This window comes from Lemur catta, chromosome 4, assembly GCF_020740605.2.
Source record: "Lemur catta isolate mLemCat1 chromosome 4, mLemCat1.pri, whole genome shotgun sequence".
Classification (NCBI taxonomy): domain Eukaryota; kingdom Metazoa; phylum Chordata; class Mammalia; order Primates; family Lemuridae; genus Lemur; species Lemur catta.
This window is the reverse complement of record NC_059131.1, coordinates 84,473,983-84,492,065: the sequence shown is the minus strand read 5'-3', so window position 1 is coordinate 84,492,065 and position 18,083 is coordinate 84,473,983.

The window sequence follows — 18,083 nt, the reverse complement described above, 5'->3', positions numbered from 1 at the left end:
AGAGAGAGAGAAAGAGAGAGAGAAAGAGAAATTTTAAAGAATTGGCTTATGTGATTGTGGACACTGCAAACTCTGAAAGTCGTAGAGCAGGCTGCTGGCTGGAAACTCAGTCAGGATTTCTAGACTGTTGCCGTCTTAAGCTAGAATTTCTTCTTTTCCAGGAAACCTCAGTTTTTGAAAATTAACCATCACGCAGCATGCAGTATATTAATCCACGGCTTTATGTGCACATGAGCTATATACAATGTTTTATTGAATTCATTTAAATTTCTTTAGGAAAATGATTCTTCCATATCACACTAAACTTTATTCATATTTAGTCAGAAAGCTTACTCTATATCCTTTCACTCACCTTGCAAAAAAGATATTTGGAAAATATTAGCATCACTGGCTTAACTGTATGGCTTGCCATGGTGAATGCTTTACAGACAAAACTCATTTGGATATTTATGTTCTAATGTGCTTACTTGATCAAAATAAGATATTTTAATAATAGGTTCTAACATACATTTAGTGTTATACTCAGCATACCATATATGTATTGTTGGTAAACTTCATAAAAACCCTATGAAGTAAGTACTATTACTATAATCTCTATTTTGTAGATGAGAAAATTGAAGCTTTCAATATATAGATTATTTGTTCAAGGTCGTAAACATGACTATAAATGAAAATCAGACCTATTCAAATCTAAGCTACTGTTTTAACCACTATGATTGAACATCTGTTCATAATCTTATGATATTAATTTGTTTTAGTAATAATGACTAAGGCACTGAGAAAGCTTTAAACACATTGTGAATCAAAATATTTGTATATCATAAAACTGAACTCTCCATATATTTGGGAACAAACTGAAGCCTTTTGCATATAAGCCCTTCTGTAATGAGGATTTAGATATTAGAAATCAGTTTCTTCACTATGTGTAACATTTCTTTCTCTCCTGGATTTTTTTAGTTTTAAAGTAGGGCTTCCAAAATACTGTTTTATGCAATATTAATTCTATATATTAGCAAATATTACTTGGGAAAAGGTTTCTTTGGTCAAGTAAGTTTGGGAAATTTCCAAAAACTTATTTGACCAAAGAACACTTTTTCCAAGTAATATCAGGTTAAAAAGGTACAAAGATATTGTTTATTGCAATATTTCTCTGACTATGATCTGTTTAATTGTATTGTCACTTTCCAAATGTGGGGTAGCTATAGGTGTTTTCAAACTTTATTTGAACAGCAATTCATGCAACCAGTGTCCCAAAGAACTCACTTTTGAGAAATGTCATCCCAACATTAAGATAATAACACTTTGTAATAGCATCCCACTTGTCTGAATGTCTTAAACCTAAATTTACCCACACAGATAAACTGGAAAACCCAGATGACACAGCTAAAGGTCATCATAGGTAAGGCAGTTATGGATTAGAGGAGAGGTGTGTAAAACAAGGTTTCAGGAGGGATCAAAGTAAAGGATATTGTGACTTGGAGAACATTTGTAGCACTGCCATCCCGTGGACTCTGGAAATGAGAGTTTCCCTAGAATCACGGAATTCGCTGGTTCTTGATGGTCAAGGAAATTCACGTCCTAAAAGCTCCCGCAATCAAGCTTCAAATAATAGTTTGCATTTGTACCACAACTCCGATTTTTCAAAACACTTCTACACGTATTACCTTATTTAACCATTCCAGCCTTGCCAGTGAGTTGTGTTAGGTCTTTTTTCACAGAGCTTGAGAACTCTCCTGCTCTACAGATTTTTAGTTTTGTCTGGAGCTATGCTTTAGGAATCAATGAAGCACATCCCCAGGCAATGAGGCAGAACTGTGGACAGCTGGAAAATTGCAGCTCACAAACCAGCTTGGGGTTCTGTTACAAGCGAGAGTTTTTCTTTTCAGACAAAGGCTTTTAGATGGTTATTAAACTAACAGGTTTTGTATGTATTAGCAGAATATACTGCTAATTAATGCGATTAAAATGACTAAGTTCTTGTCCGCCCACTGTGAAAAAGACTCCTGCTAATATTAGTCTTTCATTATTGTTGATCTATTGATTCATTCTTTCTTTTCCAATTTCAAATCAAATTTATGTTCATTGTAAAAAATCCATACAATACCAAAATGTAACATGGAAAAAGATAGTTCCCTATAATCTCACTACTATTAATACCTATTCATAATTTGGTTTGTATTCTTCTAGATTTAATTTTACACACATTTAATATCAGCCATGTATGTGTTATTTATAATTTTAATGTAAGTAAAACATACAGAAAATTGTACAAATCTTAAGTGCATACCCTTAGTGAATTATAATAAACAGACACACCCATGTGACCACCACCCCAGTGAAGAAATAGAATATTACCAGTATTTCCAAAGCTTCTCAATCAGAGGTAGCCATTACTTTGCTAATATTAGTGGGTTTTTTTTAAACTTTATTTTATAAATGGAACCACATAGGACGTTCTCTTTTGTTTGGCTTCTTTCATTCAATATTATATTGATGTGATTCTTTTGTATTGTAACATATAGCAATTCATTCATTTCCATTGTTGCATAATATCCCACTGTGTGAATATGCCACAACTCAACTGTTGATGAACATTTGACCTGGTTCAGTTTTGGGGTTATGCATAATGCCGCTACGAACATTCTTGTACATATCTTTGGATGTATTTTGGTTGGGTAGGTACTAAGAAATAAAATTGCTAGACTATAGGATGCATATATTCAGCTTTACCAGATAATGCCAAACATATTTCCAAAGTGGTTACAGAAATTTACAGTCCTATGAGTAGTGCATGGAAAATTTAATGGCTCCACATCTTCTCCAACTCCTGGCAATGTCAGCTTTTGTAATTTTAGCCATTGTGGTGGATGTGCAGTGTTAGCTGATTGCAGTTTTAATTTGCATTTACCTGATTACTAATGAAATTGAGAACCTTTTCATCTTACTATTTTGTGAAGTGCTTCCCTGGCCTCACATCCAATATTCTATTGGGTTATTTGTGTCTATTTCTTACTGATGTAGGTGTACTTTCCAATTCTAGACACAAATAAATATCTATGAGTTATATGTATTAAAAATAACTTCTTCTGCTCTGAAGTTTTCATTTAAATTTACTTAAAGGTATCTTCTGATGAGGAGAATTTTAAAATAATTTTAATGTTACTCAGTTAATCAACTTTTCCCTTAAAGGTTGTTTTCTGTGTGTGTATGTGTGTCTCCGTTAAGAAATCTTTGGCCAGTCCATGATCATGAAAATATTTTATGTAATCTTTTAAAAGTTTTCTCACTTCAGACTTAGTTTTATGAAATGGCTAGAATTGATTTTGATTTTTGAAAATGGTATAAAGCAGGATTCAAGATTCACTTTTGTTCTGTATGAATATACAATTGGCCCAAGACCATATATCGAAAAGAAGGTCCTTCTCTCCCTCACTACTCTGGAGTGCCAACTTTGTGATGGATCAAGAAAAAACATATATATCTTCTGGAACTCCAATTATACACTTTGACCACACTCTATATGTTTATCATCATATTTTCTATATTTTTTATTCTATTGTCTTTGTGTCCTTCAGTTTGGATATTTTCTTCTGATTTATTTCTACCTTATTATTCCTCTCTTAAACTGTGTCTAACCAGTTATAACACTTACTCATTGGGTTAATTTCAGGTATTATATTTTTATCACTAATTTCCATATGATTCTTTTTTTATAGTTTCAACTTCCTTGACAGAATTCTCAATCTTCTTGTTTAATCCTTTAAACATATTAGCTACTTAAAGCCCATATTTTATATCTCCATTATCTGGATTCCTGTAGTATACTCCTTTTGTTCCTAAATTCTTTTAAGTCACAAAGTCTTGCTCATACCACAAATATTTGACTGAGTGTCAGATATTGATTATGGAAAATTATAGAGATAATCTGATATTATCTTCATCCAGAGAGAATATACCTATGCTTCTTTGGTTTACTTAGGGACACCAGCAACCCCAGATCATCTTAATTTAATGAGGAATTGAGATAATTCAAAAATTGGCTTCAGTTCCCACAGAGACCATCTATTTCTGCCACACCCACTCTTTCTTTTAAGATGTAGCTTTTCAGGGCCCCAATCTAAAGAACAGGGGTCTAGTTTACTAAGGCCCCTCCTCCTTGATGTGCCTTGAATTCCAATGTTAACCTCTTCTCCTCCCAGTTTTATGAGGGTGTTAAAAGTGCTACTTATCTTTTCTCTCTCTCAGCTCTATTTTTTGAATTAGCACATACTGACTTGGAAGAGTTGCTCCCAATGCTGCTTTTTGGGCTTTTTTCCTCACCTAAATATTAGCCCAATTTCCCATACTATAATTTGGTAACTCTCTGATAATTTCAAACAGATTAAAAAATATTATGTCTAGATTTTCTAGGTGTCCTCAGTGGGAAGATTGTTACAAATCATCTAATCTGTCTTTGCTGGAAGTTTATATGATCCTAATAGTGCTTTTGGCTACATGGATGTGTAAAATTCTATATACAAAAATTATTGGTCTTTAATTTTGTGACTTGAGCTTCGTGCCATGCTTAGAGGAGATATTTCCACTTCAGATTATACATATTTATCTACTTTTTTCTAGTTTGTTATGGCTTCATTTTTAAAATATGCTTTAATTTCATGCAGAATTCATTTTGAAGGAAGAAATGACATAGATACTCTGTTGTTAGAGTGTGCAGTGGCGTCATCTTAACTGACTGCAACCTCAAACTCCTGGGCTCAAGTGATCCTCCTGCCTCAGTCTCTCAAGTAGCTGGGACTACCAGGGCATTACACCACATCCTGCTAATTTTTTTTTTTTGGTAAATATGCAGTCGATCTTGCTCATGCTGGTCTCAAACTCCTGGCCTCAGGCCATCTTCCTGCCTCGGCCTCCAACAGTGCTAGGATTATAGGCATAAACCACCACACCCAGCCCAGAATACTCAGTTTTAAAAATTATTCCCATGTTTTCCCCACTGATTAGAAACATTACCGTTACTAACCAGTTAATTTTTCATATAGTGGGACCTTTCTAAATTTTTCTGTTGAAAGAATCCATCTATCTATTCTGGTGTCTATTCCACACAATTTTAATTTTGGTAGTTTAATAATATTTAAAAAAATATCTTGAAGTTCTCATTTCTTTTCAATACTTAAAAGATTACACAGGTATCATTTAATTTTCTTTTAGATATATAGCAAATAATTTAATTAAGATATAAATAAGTTACACAGCATAATCAAATAATGAATACTTGTACAATCAACATCTGCTGTGGCTTGACTGTGTTCTCCAAAACTCATGTTGAAATTTAATCACCAGTGTGGCAGCAGTGAGAGGTGGGGTCTTTAAGAAGTGATCTGCTCATAAGGCTCTGCCTTCATTAATGGATTAATCCACTCATGGATTAATGGGATAATGGATTAATGGGAGGGAACTGGTGGCTTTATAAGAAGAAGAGACCTCTGAGCTAGCACATGAGCACACTCAGCCCTTTCCCTATGTGATGCCTTGTACCAACTCAGGATTCTTCAGTGTACCCACCAGCAAGAAGGATCTTACTGGATTCAGACCATCAACCTTGAACTTTTCAGCCTTAACTGTAAGAAATATTTTTTTTCTTTATAACTTATCCAGTTTCTGGTATTCAGTTATAAACAACAGAAAATGACTAAGACATTATCTAACCCCCCAAATAAAATAATTATAACCTGTATCTCCTCTTCTGTTCCTTTTCTATTTCATCCACTTTCTTTTACCATTCTCTTGTTGGATTTTTTTTTATTATACATGTACATACATACATATTTACATTTAATTTTGAGCTCTTTTTTTAGAGCTTTATAAATATGGTATCATACTGTATGAGCTCTTTTCAGATTAGCTTTTTTTCACTTGATATTGTGTTTCTGTGATAAACCCATATAGCTGTAGTGTGTTTGTTTTTTAATGCTCTATATTTTCTTGTGTGAATATGCCAAAATCTATCTACTTTTGAAAGGCTTTTGGATTATTTTTCTAATGAAAATGAGCTTATGACAATTCCTGAACATTTCTCCTGCTGTATTTATGCATGAAATTTCCAGGGTACATGCTTAGGAGTGGAATTGCTGGGTCACAGGGCATGCAGATCTTTAACTTTATGAAGTAATGACAAATTGTTTCTAAAGTGGTTTCAAATATTTTCTACAAGAAGCGTATAAGAGTTCCTGTTGATCTACATGCTCCTTAACAATTGGTATTGTGCCAGTTATAAAGGTATTGGCTTTAATCTCCAAACTTACATACATTCTGTACTGACTTAAGATGGGGCTAATACTTCCCAAATTTACATTTTTCTTTTGCCAGCTTGCTTCCTTTTAGTTTCTCCTAATGGGGGCCACAAGAGGGAGTTTGGAAGGTAGGAGGAGGCAGAAGGGGCATTCTTTCCTGTTTGCTTGGTATTCCTATCAGTGTTCTTCTAAAAGTGGCATTTTGCCTGAGCAGCAGTAGCAGGTTATAGCTGTGATTATTTCCACACTCCCTGAATCAGCCTCACTGTGCTCATTTAGAGGCACTAGAAGCAGCTGAGCAGCGTCCTCTCCTCAGAGGTGAGTTCCAGCTCTGTGGGACCCCTAAACATTGGGATCTACCAATGTATGGCCAGTAGCAGCCAATGCAACTTCATCCTCAGAAGTCTGAGTCTCGCTCCTTGGATTCTTCCTGCACATTCCTAAAGAACAGTAGCGGCAACGCAAAAGTCTGGGTCTCAAATCTCCAGGCCTTCTCCTTTCAGCTTCAAAGTTATGATAACCTCAACCTTTCCCTTTGTTCCCCTAGTCTAAAAGGTTGTAGCTGCTTCTTGCAGTAACTTTGTGCTACCCCATTTCCTTTTTGTTTTTTTCTGTCCTTCGACACCTTGTAACCAATTCTCTATATTTACTTATTTTTGTTTGTTAACTCGTGTGTTTTTTATTTTCTTGACTGATGAAGAAATTGTTGGACTTTTTAGTTTTTGCTAATATACTGGGTATGAAATGGTATCTCATAAAGCCCCTTTTTGTGTTTTTCTGGTTATATTAAGGAGGTTGGACATTTTTTCCATAAGTTTATTCACCATACATGTTTTCTCTTCTCTAAAGCGTTGTTTCATTTTGTTTGCTCATTTTCCCACTGAAATTTTTTTTTCCTAAGGATTTGTAGTTTTTTGTAGATTCTGGATAGCAACTGGCTATAAGTTTTTTTTTTTTTTTTTTTTTAGACAAAGTCTCACCCTGTTGCCTGGGGTGGAGTGCCGTGGCATCAGCTTAGCTCACAGTAACCTCAAACTCCTGGGCTCAAGCAATCCTCCTGCCTCAGCCTCCGGAGTAGCTGGGACTAACAGCCACGTACCATCATGCCTGTCTAATTTTTTTTCTATATATATTGTTGGGAGCGGTCTCTGATTACGGGTGAGCACATAGCCAATAGAATCATTGCTGGGAGCCTTGTCAGGGCCCTCTACCAATCACTTCCCGCCACGACTACCTGCAATGGTATATAAGCCCACTGTCCTTCCTGTTCGGGGTCTCTCGCCATGTAACTAGACTAGATGCCTCATTAAACTGCTGTTGGAAGAACTCCAGTTTGTTGCGTCGTCCTTGCAGGCGAGTGCGGCGCGACAAGTGGTGCCGAAACCCGGGAACTTCTGGCACCGGCGGAGACGACCTCTTTGGAGGTGAGTTCAGAACCACAGCAGCCGGGGCGGTTTTATTTTGGACCCCTGCCCTCTTCTGACGCCGGCACCGGGTGTTTGTGACCTACCCCATGGGGAACTCTCCTAGTTGTCACCTGTTGCGGGCCCTGCGGGGTCTTCTGGCCACCCGGGAGTTTCGTATCCCTGACCGTGTCCTGCGCCATTTTGTGCAGGACGTGGACCGGGTGGCCCCATGGTTTCTCCACTCGGGGTCTTTAACGGTTCCGAGTTGGGATAAGCTAGAGCAGGACCTTCGCCGTGCCCGAGAGTCTGGTCCCCTTTGGGAGTGTGTTCTCCCTGTGTGGGCACTGGTGCGCTCCTGTTTAGAGGACGACCATTGCAGCGGTCCGGTCCGGGAAGGTCAGCAAGTACTCAGTGATCATCAGGATAGTATGTCTGAGAGAGGCAAAGTGGGTCCGGCTCGGCCGGAGCAGCCGAGGAAAAGGCCGGAAAGGAAACGTAAGTCTGCGGGTAAACAGGAACGGCGGGGACGCCCGCTGCCTGAAAGGGACATGGAGGAGGTGGCTCTCAAAATGGCCTCCCTCCACATGTCGGCTTCCTCTTCTTCCTCTTCTTCCTCTCGTCCTTCTTCTTCCTGTTCTTCTTCATCGTCTCGCTCTTCTTCCCGTTCGCGTTCTCGCGAGGCGGAGGAGGGGCTGTCTCCGCAGGAGAAGGCGGAGCTGGAGGAGGCGGCGGCTAGATATGAGGCGGAGCGTAATCGCCCGCCCCCGTATGCTACTGCCCCTCCTTTTCCCGTTGCGGGATCCGCCCCTCTAAATATGGAGGGCGGAACCTCGTTTGTGCCTCCCCGAGCTAGAAAGAAGATACAGAGGGAGTTTGCTTTCCCCGTCTTTGAGGACGCTAATCAACATCGCTTTCACGAACACCTAGATTACCCTAAACATCCCCTTCTTCAGTTTGCACTTCGCAATCAGCTTATCTTTCCTCATCTGACTTCCCCTGAGCCTCTAATTGGGGCTACCATTGTTTATACTGACGGGTCATCCACAGGCACCGGTAGCTATGTAATCAATGATCAGGTGTTTACGGCCCGCTTCGCTTACTCTTCTCCCCAACACGTTGAATGTGCTATCGTTGAATTGGTTCTCCGAACCGTGCCAGAGCCCCTTAATATAATCTCTGATTCTGCTTATGTTGTTCAGGCTGTCCGTCACTTGGAAACAGCCCATTCTCTTACCTCTCGCAGCACGGTGTTCTCCTTATTCTGTGCTATCCGTGCTGCCATCCATTCGCGCCGGTCCCCATTTTTTATAATGCACATTCGGGCCCATTCCCTTTTGCCGGGCCCCATGGCGCGCGGCAATGCCCTGGCGGATCATGCCACTCACGCTTATTGGGTTGGCTCTCCATTGGAGGCAGCTCGCCAGTTTCATTCTCTATACCATACTCCTTCACTGACGTTACGTCTCAAATTTGGCCTCTCGCGGGCAGCCGCACGCGATATTGTGCTGCAGTGCGCGGCCTGTGCACCTTTTCGTCCAGCACCTCATGTAGGTGTCAATCCTCGTGGTCTTCGGCCACTCCACTTGTGGCAAATGGATGTTACTCATTACTCCTCCTTTGGTTCTCTTTCTTATGTCCATGTTTCTGTTGATACCTGCTCTGGCATAATTCATGCCACTCCCTTGACAGGTGAAAAGGTAAGTCATGTCATCACCCACTGCTTAGAGGCTTGGGCTGCCTGGGGTAAACCTCAGGTTATCAAAACTGACAATGGCCCTGCCTATACCTCACAAGCTTTTCGTCAATTCTGCACACGCCTAGGCGTGGAGCACCGCACGGGCCTTCCCTACAACCCCCAGGCCCAGGGTATCATAGAGCGTGCCCATGGCACCTTAAAGGCCTATCTCAAAAAACAAAAGGGGGAGACGGGGACGAGCCCTTTGGGCTTACGTACCCCTAAGCCTGTGCTCTCTCTCACCTTGTTCACTTTAAATTTTCTTTTGCTGGATGATCAGGGGCGCTCTGCTGCGGACCGCCACGCCAACCCCGGTTCCCCTTTATCAGAGCAGGTCTTGTGGAAGGATGTCCTGCTTAACAAATGGAAAGGCCCGGATCCGGTTGTGAGCCGGTCCAGGGGAGCTGTCTGTGTTTTCCCGCAGGACACTCCTGATCCAGTGTGGGTCCCAGCACGCTTAACGCGGCGAGTGCAGCGGTTGGCGGATGTGGAGGATGCAGATGATGGGGCGTCCGCTGCCGGGGATGCTGCTGCTCCTGACCTTTCTGCTGCTGGCCGCATCGGTGACGACGGACCGGCGCTGGGCCTTGCCAATCTTACATGGAACTCCTCCTCAACATTTGAGACGTCGGTCCACGCTATTCAGCAGCGTAATCTGTCTTTCCCCTCCACACCTGTTTGCCTCTGGCCCCCTTTTATCTGGATCACTGCTACTTCCTCTGGTCCTGGTGTTCTCAATTGCTCCACGGCAAACTGCTCCTATGCCCGTTGCTGGAATGCCTCCAGCCAGTCCATGGCAATTGTTGCCCGTATGCCTCGGCATATTCCTTGGCCGGTGGAGGCTCCTAGCTTCTTGACCCTTTTCCGACAGCGAAGAGATTTTGGCGTTACTGCAGCTGTAATTTCCACATTGGCAGTGACTGCCGCACTGGCAGCCGCTACGGCTGCAGCGGTAGGCTCTGTTCAGACAGCACAGACGCTGAACAACCTATCGGCATCTGTGGCTACAGCTCTGGACACACAATCCACCGTCAACGCGCACCTGAAGGGTGGTATCATGATACTGAACCAACGTGTGGACGTGGTCCAGGAGCAAATAGATGCCTTATGGCAGCTGGCACAGCTGGGCTGCGAATGGCGTTTCACAGGACTATGCATTACCGCGGTACCATTTGATAATGCTTCCGCCGCGGCCAACAAGTCTCGTCAATTATCTGTTATGTTGACAGGACACTGGTCTAGTCAATTTACCGCATTGACCCGGCAGTTAACTCCACACGCCTGGACTTGACAGTGACCAATGGTCTCTTTCCTACATTTCAGTCAATAGTCCGAGGACTTCGGGACTGGGCTGGCCTGGGGTCCCTAGGGTTCATGGGGATCCTGGGAGCAGGTTTCGTGATCTGGGGGTTCCTGCGCGTTCGTGCACAGCGCCGCAGGGACCGAGTGGTGGTTACCCAAGCCCTAGCCGCCCTCGAGTGTGGTCAATCCCCTGGCATCTGGCTACAAATGTTACGCTCCGAAGGTCAAGACCGCCTCCCCTCTCGCACAGCGTGACATGGCCCATGCACTCTGAGGGGTTTCCCCATTGCACCAGATTGTGGCGTGTCACCCCCTTACCAGCTGTTGCACCTCCCAGAGTCTCTGCTCATTGCACGGGAGACGGTGGCCTTTGCACCTGCTTCAGGGACTCCACCCCCTGGATCCGGACCTTGAGGTTGGAGTCCCCAAAGCTTGTGTTGCAAAACAAAAGGGGGAGCTGTTGGGAGCGGTCTCTGATTACGGGTGAGCACATAGCCAATAGAATCATTGCTGGGAGCCTTGTCAGGGCCCTCTACCAATCACTTCCCGCCACGACTACCTGCAATGGTATATAAGCCCACTGTCCTTCCTGTTCGGGGTCTCTCGCCATGTAACTAGACTAGATGCCTCATTAAACTGCTGTTGGAAGAACTCCAGTTTGTTGCGTCGTCCTTGCAGGCGAGTGCGGCGCGACAATATATTTTTAGTTTTCCAGCTAATTTCTTTTCTATTTTTTTAGTAGAGATGGAGTCTCGCTCTTCTCAGGCTGGTCTCAAACTCCTGAGCTCAAACGATGGCTATAAATTTTATATATTGAATATATCTCCCCCTGGTTTGTGGTTTATATGTTCACTTTTTTATGGTATACTTTGATGACCAGTAGTTTTTAGTTTTAATGCAATTTTCTTGATTTTTTTCTTTTATGAGGAACTCTTTGTGTCTTGATCAAGAAATCCTTCTCAATCCTAAGATAAGAAAGATGGCCTCCTCATAGTATTTAAATTTTTTTCACATTTAAATTCTTATTCAAGTGGAATTTATTAATTTATGTGTATGATGAAATATAGAATTCCAATTTTATTTCTTTTCCAATATGGTTTCCAACTGTCACCTCTTTCCTCTTTGATATATACTATCATACACACTCTCTCATTTATCAAAGTTTCAATGATTTCACCATCTTTCCATTCAAGCTTCACCATCAATCTTTTTTTTTTTTTTTTTTTTTTTGAGACAGAGTCTCGCTTTGTTGCCCAGGCTAGAGTGAGTGCCGTGGCGTCAGCCTCGCTCACAGCAACCTCAAACTCCTGGGCTTAAATGATCCTACTGCCTCAGCCTCCCGAGTAGCTGGGACTACAGGCATGTTCCACCAGGCCCCGCTAATTTTTTCTATATATATATTTTAGTTGGCCAGATAATTTCTTTCTATTTTTAGTAGAGACGGGGACTCGCTCTTGCTCAGGCTGGTCTCGAACTCCTGAGCTCAAACAATCCACCCGCCTCAGCCTCTCAGAGTGCTAGGATTACAGGCGTGAGCCACCGCGCCCAGCCCTTCACCATCAATTTGATATTTGTCCTTGTTTCAATTTCAGTAGAATTCATGTTGTTCTGATAGGGGCTCCTTTCAAACTGATGGCTTGTGCTTCTTTGCGCTTCAAACTAGATCCTGTTTAGTCATGTTATAACAAGTTACTACAAGTTATTTTGGTGCAAAAAATTTTTGAAATCCATGCATAAATTTTCATAATATGCACTTTCTATGAACTTTTTGAAGATCTCTTGTATAAGTTTTCTGTGGCTGTTGTAACAAATTACCATAAACTTGGTAGCTTAAAACAACATAAATTTATTTTCTCACAGTTCTGGAGGACAGAAGTCATAAATCAATGTCACCAGACTCAAATCAAGGAGTCAGCAGGGTTGTGCTCCCTCCAGAAGCTCCAGGAGAGAATTTATTTTGCCTTTTCCAGCTACTAGTGGCTGCCAGCATTTCTTGGCTTGTGGCTGCATCACTGCAGTGTCTGTCTCTACGTTTATATTCCCTTCTCCTTTTCTGTCTGGACCAAATCTCCTTCTACTCCTCTCTAATAAGGACACATGTGATTGTATTCAGGGTCTACCCAGATAATCCAGGATAGTCTCCCCATCTCAAGAGGCTTAATTTAATCACATCTGAAAGATGCTTTTTTAAAAAAAAAATAAAAAAACAAAGTAACATTTACAGATTCCACTGATTAGGACCTGATATCTCTGCATGACTATTATTCAGCCTACTAGACCTCTCTATCAGTTTGTAAATTACATGGGAGCAGAGCCCTGGTATGTTTTGTTCACTTTTGTGCCTCAGTGCTTAGAAGAGTTGTGAATAAGAATCCTAATACTAAATAGGCATTCATTAAACATTTGTCACTGTAATCATTAATTATTAATGAATCACTTTGAACATCTTCCTGTAGAATGGGAAGATTTTGTTTTACTCCAGAGGACATACCTAATACCATTAGCTGAAATTTATAGTGATAAACTTTGGCTTATCATCAGAGAGAATATTCTAACAACCAAGCCTATCCATCCATAGTCCAGATTGCTTCATGAAGAAATAAACTCCTTGAATATGGATGTTTTCAAATAAAAATTGGATGATTATCTGTTAGGGATGCTAGGGAAGATATTTTAAAATTAGGGTTCTAAAGAAGCCTAGTTTCTTGAAATGTCTAGAATTCTTTTCTAAACCTTTTGTTTGTTTTAAAACCACTGAAAACCATTCTTCTAGTCTATGACTCTGTTATGGGCATTGTACCTGAGAACCTACACAGACATTTCCTTTTCTGTGGATCAGCTCTCTTTCTCTTTAGAATGTTAAAGTACCATACTGGAAGCTCTCAATATTAATATGGTCCTCTACACAGAGGAAGATTTTTTTTTTTTTTAATTTTCAAAAATGGCTCTAAGTCTTCAAATTCTAATTTTAAACCCAGAAACTTGCCATATATGTGCAAAATATGGTCACTAAAATAATGCAACTGACTTTTTGTTTTATATAGCAATACCATCCCAGTGATACACTCATATCCAAGTAAAAGTTGTCTCTCCATCAGGGCAGTCATCTTGGAAACCGATAATTAGAAAATGGGAAGTTTTCTTCTACATTTCCCTTCATATAATTCTACACATGAAAATCAGTCCTATGATTTTAGCTGAATACAGATTTTGGCCAAAGTATTATAGTTATGTCAGTTGGGATGTTTTTGTTTGCAAGCAATGGAATACATCACTAAAGTGCCTTAGTATTATTTCCCATAACAAGAAGCCCAGATGATAGGCTGAAGAAGCTCTGGTACTTCCAAATATCCTATTCTCACCCAGTAATGAAAGCAAGGGAAGGGAGGAGGAAGGCTCTTCTGCATCTCTCCTGTTTTACTTTCCTTTTTTTTAATCTGGTGGGGTAGGGGTGGGTGGATATCTTTTTCCAAATGTATCTCAAAGGACACTGTCTTCTATCTCATTGGTCAGGTGGATCACATAGCCATCTCCATCAAGGAAGGGTGAAAAAGCAAATTCCTGGCATTTTAACTTTCCTCATGGACAAGAAGAGGTTAAGTCTGTCCTCACTAAAAGCAGATTCCTCAAGCCAACAATTATAAAGAACTTGACAAAGCCTTTCACATACCCTCTTTCTTCTGATTCTCATTAACAAATCCAGTGATTAGAAAGTTGGTGGTGGCAGTAGTAGTGGGAGAGTGGGGAAGGAACTGGGTACTAATGCTAACTAGGTACCTTTTATTGTGGACCAGACATATCTGCAGATGAGGAGACTGAGGCTCTACACAAGAAACTTGTCTAAGGTAACATGGCTAGAAAGTAGTGGTGCTTCCAACATGGACCGACATTTAATGATGATGATGATGAGGGTGATAATCACACTGGTTAATGTGGGGAGCGCGGACGCCATTACAAGATGGCGCCGATTTCCGGTGGCTTGGCTGAGGTAAACAAGTGTGGCGCATGCGTAGTACATCTGTAGGTCTGTTATATAAGTATGCATATGAGGTTTTCTGGCTTGGCCTATTGGTGACCGCTTGTGATTGATTGTGGCCTATCACTGTTACTTCCTGTTTCCCTGAGGGTATATTACTGTGTGAAAGCTTGTGCTCAGGGTCTTCCGCATCTTGAAGCTTAGAGGGATCCCCAATAAAGCACTGTAGAAGAACTCCTGTTGCCGCGTCTTCCTTGCTGGCGAGGCGGGCGCGACAAGTGGTGCCGAAACCCGGGACCTGTACCACCAGGGCACCAGCGGAGACGACCTCTTGTGAGGTGAGTTCAGAACTACAGTGTGGGACGGCCAATTTCCCCGCCCCCAAGAGAGACATGGGCAACATACCACTACGCCGGTTTCTGTGGCCTCTGAAAACTCTGCTTGCTGAAAATAAAATCCATGTTGAGGATCATGACCTAAAGAGATTGTTGAGGGAGGTGGACCGGGTATCCCCTTGGTTCCTAGCCTCCGGCTCGCTCACCATACCATCTTGGAGGAAGGTGGGCCATGATCTACGCGAGGCGTTAGATTTAAGGCCTGGCGTCTTGATACTTCATAGGTTAGTTATGGATTGCCTAAAGTGCGATCCGCAGGGTTCGCAGAGTGCAGCAGAACAGCTTGCGGAAGTGCAGTCCCAGCTCTCAGAAGGAGGGAGAGGGGAAGGAGTTGCAACGGTTAAGGACGATCAGTCAGGTCAAGTAGAGAACCGGCGAACGGGTGACGACCCGCTGTTGCCAGAATTTGAGAATTTGCATGTGTCCCAGGCGGAAGATGAATCGTCCGCCTCGGAAGGGGAAGAAGCCACCCTTTCTTTTCAGCAGTTGAGAAAAGAAGTACGGGAACTCAAAAAACAGGATGTGGCCCAGCCAAGAAGGCAGGCCCCGCCCAGGCTCGATATAGAGACCTGGCCTCCCCCGTATTCCCTGCCCCCACCTACAGCGCCCCTCGTTGGGCCCGCACCGGGGGGTGGAGCGTCTCTCCTCCCCCCAGAAGCGCGGAGAGAGCTAGGATTTGCTTTCCCTGTGTATGTGGACAATAATCAGCAGAGATATTGGCAACCTGTGGACCATAAGCAATTAAAGGAATTTGCAGAGGCGGTCCGCAACTGGGGGCATAGCGCAGCCTACACTTTAGTACTGCTGGAGAGGCTTGCCGCTAGTGCCCTAACGCCCACGGATTGGCAGCAGGTGGTGCGCGCGGCGCTAACCACGGGCCAATATCTAGACTGGAAGTCCATGTATCATGACGGGTGTGCCGCGCAGGCCTGTGCGAATGCAGCCCAGGGAGGCGGCAGAGCAGCGTGGACTTTTGACATGCTCACCGGACAGGGACAGTGGGCCAATAATCAAACAGCCTACCCGGAGGAGGTGTATCTCCAGATAAATCAGATAGCCATTAAGGCTTGGAAGTGTTTGCCCAAACGGGGGGAGGTGCGTGGCAATCTGACAAAAATTGTCCAGGCTCCGGCAGAGCCGTTTTCGGATTTTGTGGCCCGCATGATGGATGCCGCGGGAAAGATTTTTGAGGACCTAGACTCGGCCTTGCCGTTGGTTGAGCAACTAGTTTATGAGCAGGCCACTTCGGAATGTCGGAATGCTATTACGCCATGGAAAAGTAAAGGATTAAATGCATGGCTGAAGGCTTGCAGGGAGATTGGGGGTCCTCTGACTAATCAAGGCCTGGCGGCCGCGGTCATAGCAGCACAAGCCCAGCAACAACGCTGTTGCTACAACTGCGGCAAGCCCGGTCACTTGAGAAGACAGTGCCGAGCGCCAAGTAAGGTGAAGCAATCATCTTCACAGCCGGGGGTTTGCCCCGTGTGCCAGAAAGGTCGGCACTGGGCCGCAGAGTGCCGATCCGTTAAAGACAAGGAAGGCCGGCCCATCTCCCGAGGGCCTAGCGGCAGCATGGTTGCACTGCCAAAAAACGGGAGGCGGGGCCCACGACCCCAGGGCCCGCAAACATATGGGGCGATGCTGGCGCAGGACAGCCCCCAGGGGCCCCCGGGCCCGTCTCTGCTGACCCCGGGGACTCGTCCCTCCTTGAATCCGGCGCTACCGGGGGGGAACCTAGGAGGGCCACCCCCGGTTCCGCAGGATTGGACCTCCGTGCCACCACCCTCACAGTTTTGACACCTGGGTTAGGATGTCAACCTATCCCTTCAGACTTTAAAGGACCTCTGCCCAATCATACTGTGGGATTAGTGCTTGGGAGGTCATCGGCTACCTTAAAAGGGCTGATTGTCCACCCGGGGGTTATAGACTCAGACTTCCAGGGGCCAATAAAGGTCATGTGCTCATCACCTCGGGGAATTATCTCCATCCACCCTGGAGACCGATTTGCTCAGCTCCTGCTTCTCCCTAGCCTTCACGCTTGGTTCCCCAGCAAGCAGGAGCCACGTGGTAGTAAGGCGTTCGGGTCGTCCGGAGGCACTTGTACATTTTTGTCTTTGGATTTAAACACCCGTCCGACCCTTGTATTGACTGTTCAGGGAATAAAATTTGAGGGTTTGCTGGATACGGGAGCGGACACTAGCATCATATCTGAGCGGTGGTGGCCTAAAGGCTGGCCGCTCACCCGCTCAGAGGCAACTTTACAGGGCCTGGGTTACGCTTCGGCCCCAGCTGTGAGTGCCCGAACTCTGTCTTGGAGTGATCTTGAAGGCGGTAGGGGTAGTTTTAAGCCTTTTGTTCTCCCCTTACCAGTGAATCTCTGGGGCAGAGACGTTCTGAGACAGTTAAACCTTAAGTTAACAAATGAGTATTCTGCTCAGAGCCAAGACATGATGAGTACCATGGGATGGGTCCCGGGTAAGGGCTTAGGAAAGAATTTGCAAGGCAGGTCAACACCACTTATGCCTACTCCCAATCCCGGTAGACAGGGGCTGGGTTTTTCCTAGGGGCCGCTGACACTGCCTTGCCCATTCCCTGGGTTTCGGAGGACCCGGTGTGGGTGTCTCAGTGGCCATTACCCTCCGACAAACTGCTTGCAGCCCGTGAGTTGGTGCAGGAGCAGCTCACTCTTGGGCACCTTGAACCCTCTCACTCGCCTTGGAACACCCCTATTTTTGTGATTAAGAAAAGGTCAGGAAAGTGGCGCTTACTGCAGGACCTAAGGGCAGTCAACGCCCAGATGCGCCTAATGGGGCCTGTCCAGCGAGGGTTGCCCCTTCTTTCTGCCTTGCCCAAGCATTGGAATCTGATCATTTTGGATATTAAAGACTGTTTTTTCTCTATTCCCCTTCACTCATCTGACAAAATTAGATTTGCATTTACACTCCCTTCCATGAACCATGAGCAGCCTGATGAAAGGTA